Genomic DNA, 14,545 nt, shown 5'->3' with positions numbered 1-14,545 from the left:
GAACCCAGAGTACAACTGAAAAGGAAAAACAGCGACCTCTGCTGTTCGTTCCTCCTCAGTTACACTCTGGGACAATGCCGACGAAGCACACGTGCGCAAGGAAACCGGGGTTTAAGTCTGCCTTCACCGCTCCACTTCCGGGTGGTGCGACTACATTTTCATTCCCACTAACAATATTTCTACACAGAACACTAACACCACTTCTCCCAGAGAACATGGATCGTTTTGGTTATAAGCCCACTTGTTTCTATGATGAAAGAGTAAGTTCAAATGTGAATATCTTTCCGTGGTTTTGTCTGCTCCGCGGACGCTATTGTTAAATTAGTTTCGGTTAGTTTCCAGCAGGGAAGATCGACGGACACGTGAATCCCGCCCACTACATTTGATTGGGTAAAGCGCGGCCTGCTTCCTGATCGGAAGGCACGCCCACTCCCACACAGTGTGTACACGTTCTGACGAACATTCAGGACAGATTCCAACGCAGTGCAGAATCTGTTCTCGAGAGATTAACGTTCGTCTAACATGACAAGTGTTAAGCTTTGACGGAGGTACTGGGCTTGCGCTGCCGTTTTGAACTGATACTGACATAAGGAAGGCTTTACAAGCTGCTTCTTGTATTTTTACACGTCAGTTAGAGACAAGTAGGGACCTGCAGCACATGTGACAAAAGTCAGCGGTGCTTTTGTTTTATATCGCGGGTGGGATGCAAGCAGCCATGCTCGTCATCAACTCCACTTTATCACAAACGTATCTCTTCACACTAGATTCCAAACGTGATTTTGCAACCCAGTGATTTATAACTAGTTGCGTGCCCGTGTCTTCAGTATTATGTGAGCTTGTAGATTAGCTGTTTTCGCCGTGTCGCAGGTTCAGTGTGTGTGTGTGTGTGGGAGAGAGGGAGAGGGGGAGACGGAGCGCTCTGGCCACGCTAGAGTGTCTAAAGACGGATATCTCGTGTTGTGTTTTATACCAAACAAAAAACAGTTGCATCCCCACTCAAAATGCGCACCTGCCCGTCGGGCAACCAGATAGCAAACTTCACCTGCCCTACCTTTTTATTTACCTGCCCCGGGCAGTCGGGCAGGCGTTAGTGTCAACCCCTGGGTGACTTACAAGGGATTGCACGTTTGTCAATCACAATGAAGTACTTGTGAATCACACTCTTCTGGGTACCCACGTGTGTGTGTGTGTGTGTGTGTGTGTGTGTGTGTGTGTGTGTGTGTGTGTGTGTGTGTGTGTGTGTGTGTGTGTGTGTGTGTGTGTGTGTGTGTGTGTGTGTGTGTGTGTGTGTGTGTGTGTGTGAACATGTGACTTCCCCCTTAAATTCTAACTACAATCAAAATCACACACCCGTCAGTGGCTGAACATTTCTGCTCTTTTCTTGTCCCTCTGATGCTTCTTTTTGAAGTGATTTCACTCGCCATGCAAGAAACCCACTCCCATCTACTGGATTGTAATACTGTTCCTAAAACACAAGAAGAAAAGAGGGGGGGAAAGTGTCATTTAGTTTTAATGAGCATGTGAAAATGTGCGTTAGACTGGTGTTTTATGTACTTACATAGCCCAAATTTCCCTGGGGATCGGCCAGGTATGGGAATAAGGCAGTGATGCCCTTTGCATAGTCCTCTTTAACACGCCTTGAAGGACTCGTCCTACAGTACACACACACACACACACACACACACACACACACACACACACACACACACACACACACACGTATGAGATCCAAACAAAAGTATTGCTGTGCCGCTGCCTTCTGCAAAAAGGAGGATTTTGGCCTGCACCAAGTACAACCAAAATTGTGTATTGGGTGCATAATTTTTAGATGACAACATACCCATGTTCACTTGCCATGTGTGCAACCAATATCTTCACCATGTCGCGTCTTCTGGTATCCGTTAGGCTTTTTGTCCGAGCATACTCGGTAAGGATCCTCTCTCCGCCAGGTCTGTCCTTCAGAATTTTTTCAACCATCTAAGTGGAAGTAAATAAAAGGGAGGGGAAACACAGGGATAGACAGTCATATTTTAAAGCACTGGTCCTACAGGCCACTACATTTGGTGGCCAAGTATATTTAAGGTGACAAAAATGTAAACCATGACCATTGCTTGCAGAGGGGCTCACTGAATCTAGCAATAATGTTGACATAACAAGTGTGATTAGCAAGAGAGGAATGCTTGTGGCAAGTGTAATGTAAAAAGCTCACATTAGATACGGAAGGATCCACACACCAACAAAGTTCTTCCTCAGACACTTTCTCTCTTTTTCTTACATTGGGCGTATAGAAACAAAGATCATTTCAAATTACAAAAATATACCTGTGTGACATTTTAGGTTAGCCAGGACTGTATGGATGAGGCTATAAGGCTCCATGTTGATAAGCAACAGAACTCACCTTCAGGATTTGGGTCTTGGGGTGAACAAATCTCCAACACACCAAGGTCTGGTTTCTTTATAAAAAAAACTGAAACGCCTCCTCGTCAACTTCAGTGTTCAAGTCATCATAGACTTTTAAGTCTGAGGTACTAGGAATTTCAAATTTCTTGGCAACTGAAGACAAAACAAGATTGCACAAGCTTATTGATAAATCTGTTGTGCAAGTGATTTAATTTGTATTAATGTGTCATAAAAATGGATTAAAATAGCCACAGAAAATTCAATCATATGAGGAAGATTGACAGCCCTACTGAAGACATTGAATCACTCTATCCTAAATAAAACGGATTGTGCCTTGTACTGTACACCCAGCATGTTGTTGCATATGGCAGTGGTTCTCAATTTTTCATGTCAAGGACCCCCCAAATGGACAATTAGCCCACAGACCCCCATTTGAAAAGATATGCCAGGGACCCCCATAATAAGAAGACTTTTACGGCTCTAGCAGTGATTCTCAACCATTTTATTATCAAGGACCCCCATTTAATGGCATGTCTATCTCTGGGACCCCAATTTGTATTGTAAAATCAATGTTAAGACAGTGTAAAAATGGAACCAAATGGACCCCAATCATTTGTACACCATCAATGGCATAGGGCATGCTGTGGAACAATGTTTCACTCACCACACTCCAGAAATGATGTAAAAGACAGTGGTCCCTCAAAGCAGATGTATTTCTGCCGGTCAAGATGTTTCACACGTACAGCATGCATGCTTTGATGGAGAAAACATAATAATATTATTAAGACGATGTATGAGGAGTGTTACAATTAGAAACTATTACAAAAGCACTATCTACAGGCAGACTAAATGTAAAGGACCCCCCAAAATGATATGAATTTGGTCGCGGACCCCCATCTCAAAATATTTTGTTCCATGGACCCCCAGAAGCAAAGATTTGAGTTATTGTTTGCTTTATAAGATTTTTTTTTTTTTTAAATAGCAGATCTACAAGCTCATAGCGCGGCACTCGGTGCCGCGCTATGAGCTTGTATATCTGCTATTTTTGAATAGTCAAAGTGTAAAATAATGCTTTTTAGCTCAAATGAAAAAGTGACACAGATGCTTCCTCAGGTCTTAGTGGGTTAATGCAAGGCAGTTGAAGAGCCACATACCATTCCTGCAATGTCTAGGAATCGTGTAAAGGTGGTGAATATTTCAGGACTTCATTGGGTCATGAACCATTGCTTGGCGATGGGTGAAGGTCTGTTTCATCTTCTCCTTGATGATTGCTTCATCAGTGCAATGGCCTCACGACACTGGGTTTCTGTGGTTAGCTGGTTGTCCTCACAGACGGGAGCTCTGTCGCCAGCATTTGGACCACCTGTAACAGTGTAGAAACCACATATACTGCTGCAATACTTTCCAGTGATATGCATTTACTATAAGGATCCATCTTCACAGTTGCTAGACAGTGGACTGGGGGAAACATGACATGTTACACTGGTTCTTCCTGTGTGTGTGTGTGTGTGTGTGTGTGTGTGTGTGTGTGTGTGTGTGTGTGTGTGTGTGTGTGTGTGTGTGTGTGTGTGTGTGTGTGTGTGCGTGTGCGTGTGTGTGTGTGTGTGTGTGTGTGTGTGTGTGTGTGTGAACATGTGACTTCCCCCTTAAATTCTAACTACAATCAAAATCACACACCCGTCAGTGGCTGAACATTTCTGCTCTTTTCTTGTCCCTCTGATGCTTCTTTTTGAAGTGATTTCACTCGCCATGCCAGAAACCCACTCCCATCTACTGGATTGTAATACTGTTCCTAAAACACAAGAAGAAAAGAGAGGAGAGAAGGGGAGAATAGGGGAGAGGAGAGCATTAGACCACAAACCCCCATAACCTACTAGTATTTGACCTCAAGACAATGTCAATAAGCCAACATTAGATAGTTATACACCTTGCAGTAGGTCTGGGATGGTGTGTCTGTCACCTGGGTCCGCAGCAGGAGCTGTAAAAAAAAGAAATACAATATTTTAGACACAAAGCTATGAAAGTACATGCATATCAATAGACAATTACAAGCTCACAAGTGACCTACAAGCTGACAAGTGAGCTTGTAAGCCTACAAGCTCACAACATGTTGCATTGTGAGCTTGTAGATCTGCCATTTTCAAATAGCCAAAGTTTAAATGGGGCTGAAGTGGTTAATGCACCCTATGTTTTTTTAAACAATAACCAAAATCTACAAAGTAACTAAAGTTTTCAAACAATTGTAGTGGATTAAAAGTACAATATTTGCCTCTGAGCTGTAGTGGATAGAAGTACAAGTACAGTATTTTTCTATGCAAACTGATACAGTAAAAATCACTGTTTTTGCTTTTTGCTGGCAGCAGTGGCACACTATTACACCGTTGATATGGCAGTCAAAGAGTTAAGCTACAGAGTATATATATTGGCAATGCCTCCTTAAAAAACGGACAATGGACTGACCCCAAGAAAATGTCCATATGCTAACATTAGATAGTTAGATCTAAAACGCTTTGATTTGCACATGTGTCATGTTATGTTAAACAAACCTTGCAGTAGTGCAGTCTGGGACGGTCCCCTCAGTCCACAGCTGTGTTGGCCAAGATATCAGGTCCGATGTACAGCAACGCCACAGCTGAAAATTTCAAGCAAAAATACTGTATTTTAGACACAAATATATATTTGTCACTATATAAATATAGTGACAATAGCAGATCTACAAGCTCACAAGTTATCTACAAGCCGACAAGTGAGCTTGTCGATCGGCTATTTAAAATAAGGAAACAAGTTTACAGTGAGCTTGTAGATCTGCTATTTTCCAAACATTAAACTCACAGTGAGCTTGTAGATATGCTATAAGTGTGCTAAGTTTTTAATGTAATAGACCATACCCGTAGGGGGATATGAGCACCCAAAGTGTGCAGTTTGGCTTAAGCGCTGAGAACAGACAGTTTTTCAGGGATCAAAAGTGAGTTTGTACTGTGTAGTGCAGTGGCTCTCAAACTTTTTCATGTCAAGGACCCCAAATTGACACTTGTTAGCCCGCGGACCCCCATTTGAAAAGATATGCCAGGGGCCCCCATAAGAGAAGATTTTTTTACGGCTCTAGCAGTGAATCTCAACCATTTTAATTTGAAGGACCCCCAGCTTATACTTATAGCTACATTCAAATTATCTGAACATTAAACAAAATGTGGCAAATTTTAAACTATGTGTTAAAGAAAGTGTGTGTGAGTACATTATATCCTAATACACTGTCTGGTTCTCAACCTTTTCAGGCTGCGACCACCCAAAATAATCATATTTTTACTGGGGGGCCGCCAAAATAATCATATTTGAACCGGGGATCCCCCAAAATAATAATATTTGAACCCCACCACCTGACAAGCACTTCAGGGGTTGTGGCATTACGTTTAGTTTGACTTGGTTCCACAGATAAACATTGTGAGGCGTTGTGATCTTGTGGATCTGCTATTTTCTTAGATGATTTTAGATAAGAGCTAATGCATTGGTTCTCAAAGTGGGGGTCCGGGGACCCCCAGGGGTACTTGAGGGGGTTCCAGGGGGTCCCCAGCTAAATGATGGATAGGAACCAAATGGACCCTTATGGGTCTGTAACTCTGAGAGTGTACAAATGGAACCAAATGGACCCGTTAGTCCATTTGTACACTCTCAGAGTGAAATTAACATTGATTTTACTATATGAATTGGGGTCCCAGAGATAGAAATGCCATTAAATGGGGGTCTGTAGCCCTAATGCATGTCAAATTGGGGGTCCTTGAAATTAAAATGGTTGATAATCACTGCTAGAACCGTACAAAATCTTCTCTTATGGGGGTCTCTGGCATATCTTTTCAAATGGGGGTCCGCGGGCTAATAAGTGTCAATTTGGGGGTCCTTGACATGAAAAAGTTTGAGAACCACTGGTCTAATGAATCATGCAGTGGCTATATTTTCAACACAAATGCATGCTGCTTCGATGCGAGAGTGTGTTGCGTGTAACCACAGCACAGATTTGCATCGCATTGTAAACAGCTGTGCCTCTTATACACACTTTGTGAGTTTCTAACTTGCGGTCGCAGTCAGTGTGTGGTACTTTCAGTGGTGTAAAGTAACTAAGTACATTTACTTAAGTACTGCACTTAAGTAAAATGTTGAGGTAATTGTACTTTACTTGAGTATTTCCAATTTCCAATACTTTTACTTTTACTCCACTACATCTCAGAGGCATCTATTGTACTTTTACTCCACTACAATTATTTGAAAACTTTAGTTACTAGTTACTTTTCAGATATAAATGATGATATTATGAAACATACATTAACCACTTTAGCCCTATTTTATACATAGGCTATTTGAAAATAGCCGATCTACAAGCTCACAACGCGTCGCATCGCGATGCATTGTGAGCTTGTAGATCGGCTATTTTCAAACATTTTTGTACTTTTACTTTTTGTACTTTAAGTACATTCTGATACCAATACTGTTGTACTTTTACTCAAGTACATTTTCAATTCCAAACTTTTACTTGTAACAGAGTACTTCTGCATTGGAGTAGTGATACTTTTACTTAAGTAAACATTTGAGTACTTTTTCCACCACTGGGTACTTTTAGATGGATCTTACTGTAACATACAGATCTATCCACCGTTCCAGCCAGGACTGTCGATAGCAGCCACACAGAGCATGGATCACAGACTATATATTATAACGTAGCCTTGGTTCAGAGCGTTAGTGAGTTCTCTCTAACGCTCTGGAAGACCCCGCGCTCTGCGCATGTACAAGGAATTCCACTGCCCTGCCAGCGTTCAAGAGTAGTGAAAATAAACAAAACCATTTCACTACTCAGCGAAGCAAAGGCTGTTTTGTGTTTTTGAAAGTCTATTCTCGGAGGTGGGAAGCCTCTCAGCACCCCACCTACTCTGTAAAATACACTTTTTGGGCAGAAAATAAAATATGTCAGCGAGACGAACATTATTTGTATTTACTCCACAGTGCCCTCTACAGATTTTGATTAATGGTAAATTCAAATCCCCCAGATCTGTAGAGGGCACTGTGGAGTAAATACAAATAATGTCCGTCTCGCTGACATATTTTATTTTCTGCCCAAAAAGTGTATTTTACAGAGTAGGTGGGGTGCTGAGAGGCTTCCCACCTCCGAGAATATACTTTCAACAACACAAAACAGCATTTGCTTCGGTGAGTAGCGAAATGGTTTTCCACAGAGCATGGATCACAGACTATATATTATAACCATGATCACAGAAACACGACGGAGCCAGCTAGCCGCTAAACATTAGCGTAAGTCGGTGTTGCCAGATCTAGCGAAAGAAATAAGCAGCGAGTCTATACAAAGAAGCCCAAAATAAGCAAATAGGGGGCAGGTCAGTCAAACTGTATTGTCTAATGTTGAGAGCAGTGATTTTAAAACATTTTCATGCCATGGACCCCCAATATTTACACGCTACTTTACAGGGAAAAAAAGGAAGCCCAAGTCGCTTATAATTACAGATTTGGCAACACTGGACTCTGGACTGCGCTGAGAGCAGCCACAAACACAACACACAAACACACACACGTAACAGTAGCCTGAAACAAACCTAACCTGGCGATTGCACTTAATTCATTTAAGCCCCGTACATATACATAAACGTTCAAATTTCAAATATAAAGTTCTTACCTCATGGCCACGGATGTGACAATTCTGTTCGAGCCCTCAGAAGTAATCGTATCTTCAGTATTGTTCAATAAAAAGCATTTTAATCCGATCGGTGGCCATTTTCTCAGCATGTCCGCCATATGCTTTCAAATGCATTACCCATCGGTTGGTAGGTGTACTGCACTCTGATACAGTGTGCTAACTATGAGAAAATGGCCACCGATCGGATTAAGATGCGTTTTTATTGAACAATACGGAAGATACGGCTACTTCTGAGGGCCCGTACATAATTATAACATCCGTGGCCATGGGGTACAAACTGTGTTTGAAATCTTAACGTTCATGTAGATGTTGGGTCCAAAAAAGGCGGGAAAAAAGTATAAATAAGTTATATTACTCCAAAAAAGGCGGGAAAAAAAGTATATTATGTTATTATAAGTAATATTACTCACCTCAGACAAAAGACGACGAAATGAAAGTAGATCAGTGATATAATATGAAGCGAAATGAAGTAGAACAGTTTCCAATAGTAATCTATCATCGTTCGGAGGTGCCGTTCAGAGCGACCTAGTATCCACACGCATACTTGAAAACTGAAGGAGACGAGGCAAGAGGGGGGAATTTAAGGGGAGGGACCAAATCCGCAAGGGCTGTGATTGGTCAGACAAGCAGACATGCGTACATACGAGAGGGCATGCCCGGGAATTCCCTCTCTCGCATGTGCGCAGGCACAGCCACCCCCGCCCACACACGCCTGCACATGCGCACGCACCCAAACAACTCTATGACGTGCACACACAAACACGACACAAGCCCCGCCCCCCCGCCCCACACACACACACACACGCACGCACGCACGCACACACACACACACACACACACACACACACACACACACACACACACACACACACACACGCACACACTATTACACGCACGCACATGCGCACGCACACAAACAACTCTATGACGTGCACACACAAACACGCACGCAGGTAAACCATTTCCGTATTTGTTTTCATAGAACAAACAAAAAGACAGTGAAGTATTAACTAAAAATAGATACATTTGTTTTCAATGCAAACGTCATTTCACTAATTTAAAAGTTCAAGAGAAGAAGTTAGCGAAATATATAACAGCAATGATAATAATAATAATAATAATAAATAATAATAATAATAATATTACATAATAATAATAATAATAATAATAGACATACATTGTAATATTTATTTAACAATGAATATCATTTAATCAATGATATCAATAATGCAATTGTAGAAACACTTTGTTACAAGTACAAGTCTGGTAATGAAAATGTACTTGAGTAAAAGTACAAAAGTATCGGCATCAAAATATACTTAAAGTACCAGAAGTAAAAGTAGTAATTAGGCAGAATGTCACATTAGGGACTAGGGATAACTGGGCACCAAAACCATCTTGCCACTAGGGACATGAGGGTATTAGGGACACGTGGGCACTAGAGAAATGTGGGCACCTGGTCAACTGGGAACTGGGCACTTGGGACATGTGGGCACCTGGACGAGTGTGCACCTGAATTAGGATTTGTGTTTTTTTTACTTTACACAGCATGATGCTTTGTTGTTGTCACCATCTTGGCACTAGGGAAACGTGGGCACCTGGTCAACTGGGAACTGGGCACTTGGGACATGTGGACATCTGGACAACTGGGCACCTGATTTAGGAAAATGTTCACATAGGCCTGTTATAGCGCCACCAGGAGGCCGCTTTTTGCAAAACCATTTTTATGACAGTACTCCTACAGATTTGATCCAGTTAATCTCACCTATTATAAATGCATAGCCTTACAATAAGTGCATTCAACATAGGTAGGCAAGGAAACTAAGAGTATACCTAGCGCTAAGGTAAAAGTGCAATATATCAGTTACCTACTTTCTTAAACAGAAAATAGTGAATATTCTCACCTATATAAAGGCATGTCCAAAAATAGGGACAACAGGTTGAAAGTGATTAATTCCAATGGCAACAGTTGACACAACACTGATAAATAAAGAGTCACAATAAGCAATCCTTCTAATTGTGGCATTTATTAGTTGTACAATTATGAAAAATAATCATAAAAAAAGACTGGAAGCCCAAGATTATTTACAATCTTTTTCTTATTTTTTGAATCTGTTGTGAGGCCCCTATTCTGAGTCATATATCCTCAGTTTTTTTTTTAATCACAGGGTATTTTCAGAATGATATGTCAAACTTTATAAGACATATGCATCCTTTTCTCTCTCTCCACAAATGTGACCCAAAAAAAAATACATACATACATACATACATATACATATATATAGATATCTATAAAAGCAAAACTCATTCAAGTATCAAAATACAGACTGCTAGATTCATATACAGTTTCAATATTCTCATCATCATCAGATTCGTCCCAGTTAAGTACCTCTACCCCCCCCCCCCCCCCCATGCATAGCAATATGCAAACGCCGGATGGGACCAGGATGGCTGAAGGTGCAAAACCAACACCAATGAGCTGACAGTGTACCGTAGAGCAGCGGTTCTCAACCGTCCTGTTCGGCCCCCAAATAATTGGAAAAAACCCCCCCAAAAGATGAATGTAAAAACAATAATAATGTAAAAAAGAAAAAAAAAAAGTCATGGTTTGCTTTTCTTTTAAAATAAACGTGATTTTTTTTCTTTTGATCGTGGAAACCGATAAATATGAACTTAAGTTCTGTTGATCCAAGCCCAGAACGTGGCTCTGAAAATGGACCCAAGCCTTGAGAACCACTGCTCTTAGAGTTTTACCATACTGACCCCAACATGTACCATAATTATACAAGAGTTTATCATCATAATGACCGGACTATGTACCCATATACACATCATCAGCTGACTAAAAGAGTACCGCTAAAGCCCGCTTTATACTTGGTCGTACGCCCCGAAGATAGCAGATCTACAAGCTAACTAGTAGTCCCAGAACTAGAAGTTAGTAGGCTCTGTGCATATAAAGGCCAATACAGGCTCCTTCCAAGGCCGGAGTTTTTTTTCTTTTTAAAGGGAGGTGATATAACCATAGAGTACATCAAAGATGGTAGATAGGAAGATCGTCCATCCCAATTATAGCCACTAGATGGCATACAATGGCATACCAACGTCCTGTTTACTGAGTGTGTTGCTGGGACAGAGACAGGTCCCTAATAAAGTTGATGAGTCTCTGAAAAAAATAATTGAGTCAAAATGGGACACTTGAGCCATCTGAGCAGCCTTCTGCTGGGTGGAGCCGTAAAAAACACAATCCCCATATGTCGTTCCAGGGACCCCCCCAGAAGCAAAGATTTGAGTTACAAATGTTCGATTAAAAAAAAAATATATATATATATATTCAAAGATTTGCACAAATGTTCACGATTTTTCAAAAAATAGCAGATCTACAAGCTCATAGCGCGGCACTCGGTGCCGCGCTATGAGCTTGTATATCTGCTATTTTTGAATAGCCAAAGTGTAAAATAATGCTTTTTTTTTGTTCAAATCAAAAAATGACACAGATGCGTCCCAGGTCACGCCTTATCCTTGATCCCACACTACAGCGTCCACACACAAGTCACAGATCTATAAGCTCACTCCTGAGAAGTAACTCGTTTTGGACATACGAGGTTTCCACCCGACAGAGACGATGTCTTCCATCGTACAGGAATATAAAGGTGAGTTTTAGTGACAGTTATACGAGAAGAACAACAGTAAAACCTCCTTTCTGACACATAAACTGTGTGGAAACTGTTAAAGAGGCAATAATAATCACTGTCTCATGGAATGGATACATAGATAGTTGCATGACAGACACACACAACAACAACAACAAAAAACACATATTTGACACTTTAATAAATCCATTAAAAAGACACTAGATGTCTGCATGGAACATTGATCATCACATCGTTGCAGTGGCATGGAAGCTGAAAAAAAAGTGTGTGTGACAATCAGGGCCCAGTATGCAAATATGGGGGCGGGTTTATCAGCAGAGGCATTTTTTTTTTAATTCGCCCCTTGGAAATGCAGGTTCCACACAGATAGATTCCAGACTAATATCTACGCAGTGATGTTAGTCTGGCCATGCCAGGCTACTGTGTCCTCCCGGTGGGTGCTCCTCACTGGCAGGTGAGTCAGTAGGATTAACCCATTAAGACCTGAGGCGATTCTTTAAAAAATGTTTTCTAAATCCTAACATAAAAAAAAAAAAGAAAAAATCAAGATTATTCAAAAATAGCAGATCTACAAGCTCATAACGCGGCACTCTGCCACGCTATGAGCTTGTATATCTGCTATTTTTGAATAGCCAAAGAAATATAAAGTACACAGATGCGTTCCAGGTCTTAATGGGTTGAAAACACCAGTGACAAAACACAGAAATGCGTGCGGAGGGAGGAACTTAGTTGGCATCACGGAAAAAGCTGCGAAAAGAAAAAAGGTGGTCCCAGAAATGAGGGGACGGGGGAGAGAGAGGAGGGAGGACGTGGCTCGGTCGGACCCCAGAGCGTCCACACAGTGAAAGGCACACAGCAGGAGGAGAAGGAGAAGGAGAAGAAGGAGAGGACAGTGGGAGCTCAGTAAGGCCCGTCAGAAGGAAGGTGAGAAGGTATAAGCAGAGAGGTTCAGAATATGGTGGTTTCATACTTAGTGCTGATAGTGTGCGTTTGGAGTCCTTGGGGTCGACCAGCCACGTGGCGGCGCTGCCCTGAGACTGAGCGTCTGCGTCCTGCTCCGCCCTGTCTCCCTGCATGGACACACAGAGGACATACATTCACCATGTTCATCCATTTATCCATAGACATATAAAGGTAGACGCCTCCTCTGGCTCTGAAGCGTGTGTATGGCGGACGCACTTCCGCTTCTGGGGGGCAGCTGGAAATTTCCGTGTGCGTCACAGAAGGGGGGCGTTTAGTAGGCCAATCAGACGCAGGTGGGGGCGGGACAACTAGATTCTGACAAGTCCTGGAAAAGACTCGCTGTGGTTGGCCAGTAGTCGACACGCTGTGATTGGCCAGTGCCCGTTCCCCCCGGAAATATGGTGGCCACCATACCAAGCATGATGTCGCTCCAATGAACTGCAGAGGCCAATGAGGTATCTAGGTTTCTATATCTGTGCGTTTATCAGCTATTATGACATGCATGGGGACACTAGGGTTCAAAATATGACCCTGATTATTAATCACAGTTGTGGATGATGATGATGATGAAGAAGATGATAGAATAAAGATGTTTTTTGAGCATAGATGTTTATTTGCCTTTCTGCAGTGAAATCTTACAATCATCTTCTGTCAGCAAATAAACCAAAATCAAAACGACAAAGGAGAAAAAAAAATTGGCAGACATTATTAAAGGGACTACACCATGAATTTTAACCTTTCCTTCTTTTTTGTGTGTTTTTGGTCTCCCCTACCTCTCTTCTATCCCAAAAAATACCCCCGTTTGAACACTCAGGCTTTCACGGCATATCTTGTTTTTTTTGTAAATTGGTCTCACAACAGACCAAACTGATATTCACCCGAACGTGACGTCACGTTCGGTACAATCCCTCCGTTTTTAAGTTCCAACTAAAAAAAAAGTTACATTTTTTCTTTTCTTTTTTTTTTTTTTACTTTTTCCACACAGAACCAGGAGATAACATGCATACAAACTGGCTCAATATCCCCTAACCCATTTAGGCTCAAACCTTTTGAATAACGTTTGAGGGACATAAACAATATATTAAATATGAAATGTTTTTTTTTAATTCATGGTGTAGTTCCTTTAAACAAAAATACAAAAAGTGAAATAGCAGAATAAAGATGTTTTCTTTGTTTCTTTGTTGCCCATTGCTGTGAACAGTCCATCTAGACTCACAGAGGACACAGCTTCTACGATGCATACATTGTGAAACATGTAATCACGATTTATGATTACTTTGGATTATTCTTACTCCACAATGCATAATACTATTCATGGCATTCTCATGAGACCAAACATTACATCCAATGCATTATATGTACTATAGCATATATACAGTTATGGTCAAAGATCCAGTGCATTCACGTCACAATAACCATTAAATTATACATACTTAGACACACTCCTTGTTTTGACTGTCGTTTTGTTTACAATACTGTACTTAACCCTTTAAGGCCGGGGAAGGGAACGCATGTGTCATTTTAAGATTTCTTTGGCTATTCAAAAATAGCAGATCTACAAGCTCATAGCGTGGCACCGAGTGCCTGAGCTTGTAGATCTGCTATTTTTTTTGAAAAATCGTGAAAATTTGTGCAAATATTTTATATAAATTTTTTAACTCAAATCTTTGCTTCTGGGGGTCCCAGAAGCAAATATTATAGCAACATAAGTAAAAAAATAAATACAAAAAAACTTTAGGAAAAAAGAACTGTTAGGATTTAGAAGACATTTGTAAAATCCCCAGAAGCAAAGATTTGAGTTAAAAACTTTCGCTTTGAAAAAGTATATATATAT

General features: G+C 41.2%; 1 long non-coding RNA gene across 1 annotated transcript; it reads right to left on the bottom strand.

Moving 5' to 3' along the window:
* Window positions 1-2,472: 2,472 nt before the first annotated feature.
* LOC311052262 lies at window positions 2,473-4,210 on the bottom strand. Its single transcript, XR_014601490.1, has 4 exons — window positions 4,078-4,210; window positions 3,555-3,763; window positions 3,065-3,153; window positions 2,473-2,553 (listed from the first exon to the last, which is right to left on the bottom strand). It is a non-coding gene; the product is annotated as an uncharacterized lncRNA (long non-coding RNA).
* Between the last annotated feature and the right edge of the window lie 10,335 nt (window positions 4,211-14,545).

The sequence above is a fragment of the Gymnoscopelus microlampas genome (genome assembly GCF_963454915.1).
Source record: "Gymnoscopelus microlampas genome assembly, chromosome: 9".
Lineage (NCBI taxonomy): Eukaryota > Metazoa > Chordata > Actinopteri > Myctophiformes > Myctophidae > Gymnoscopelus > Gymnoscopelus microlampas.
The sequence above is the reverse complement of the archived record's forward strand: the minus strand, read 5'-3'. Positions and strand labels throughout refer to the sequence as shown.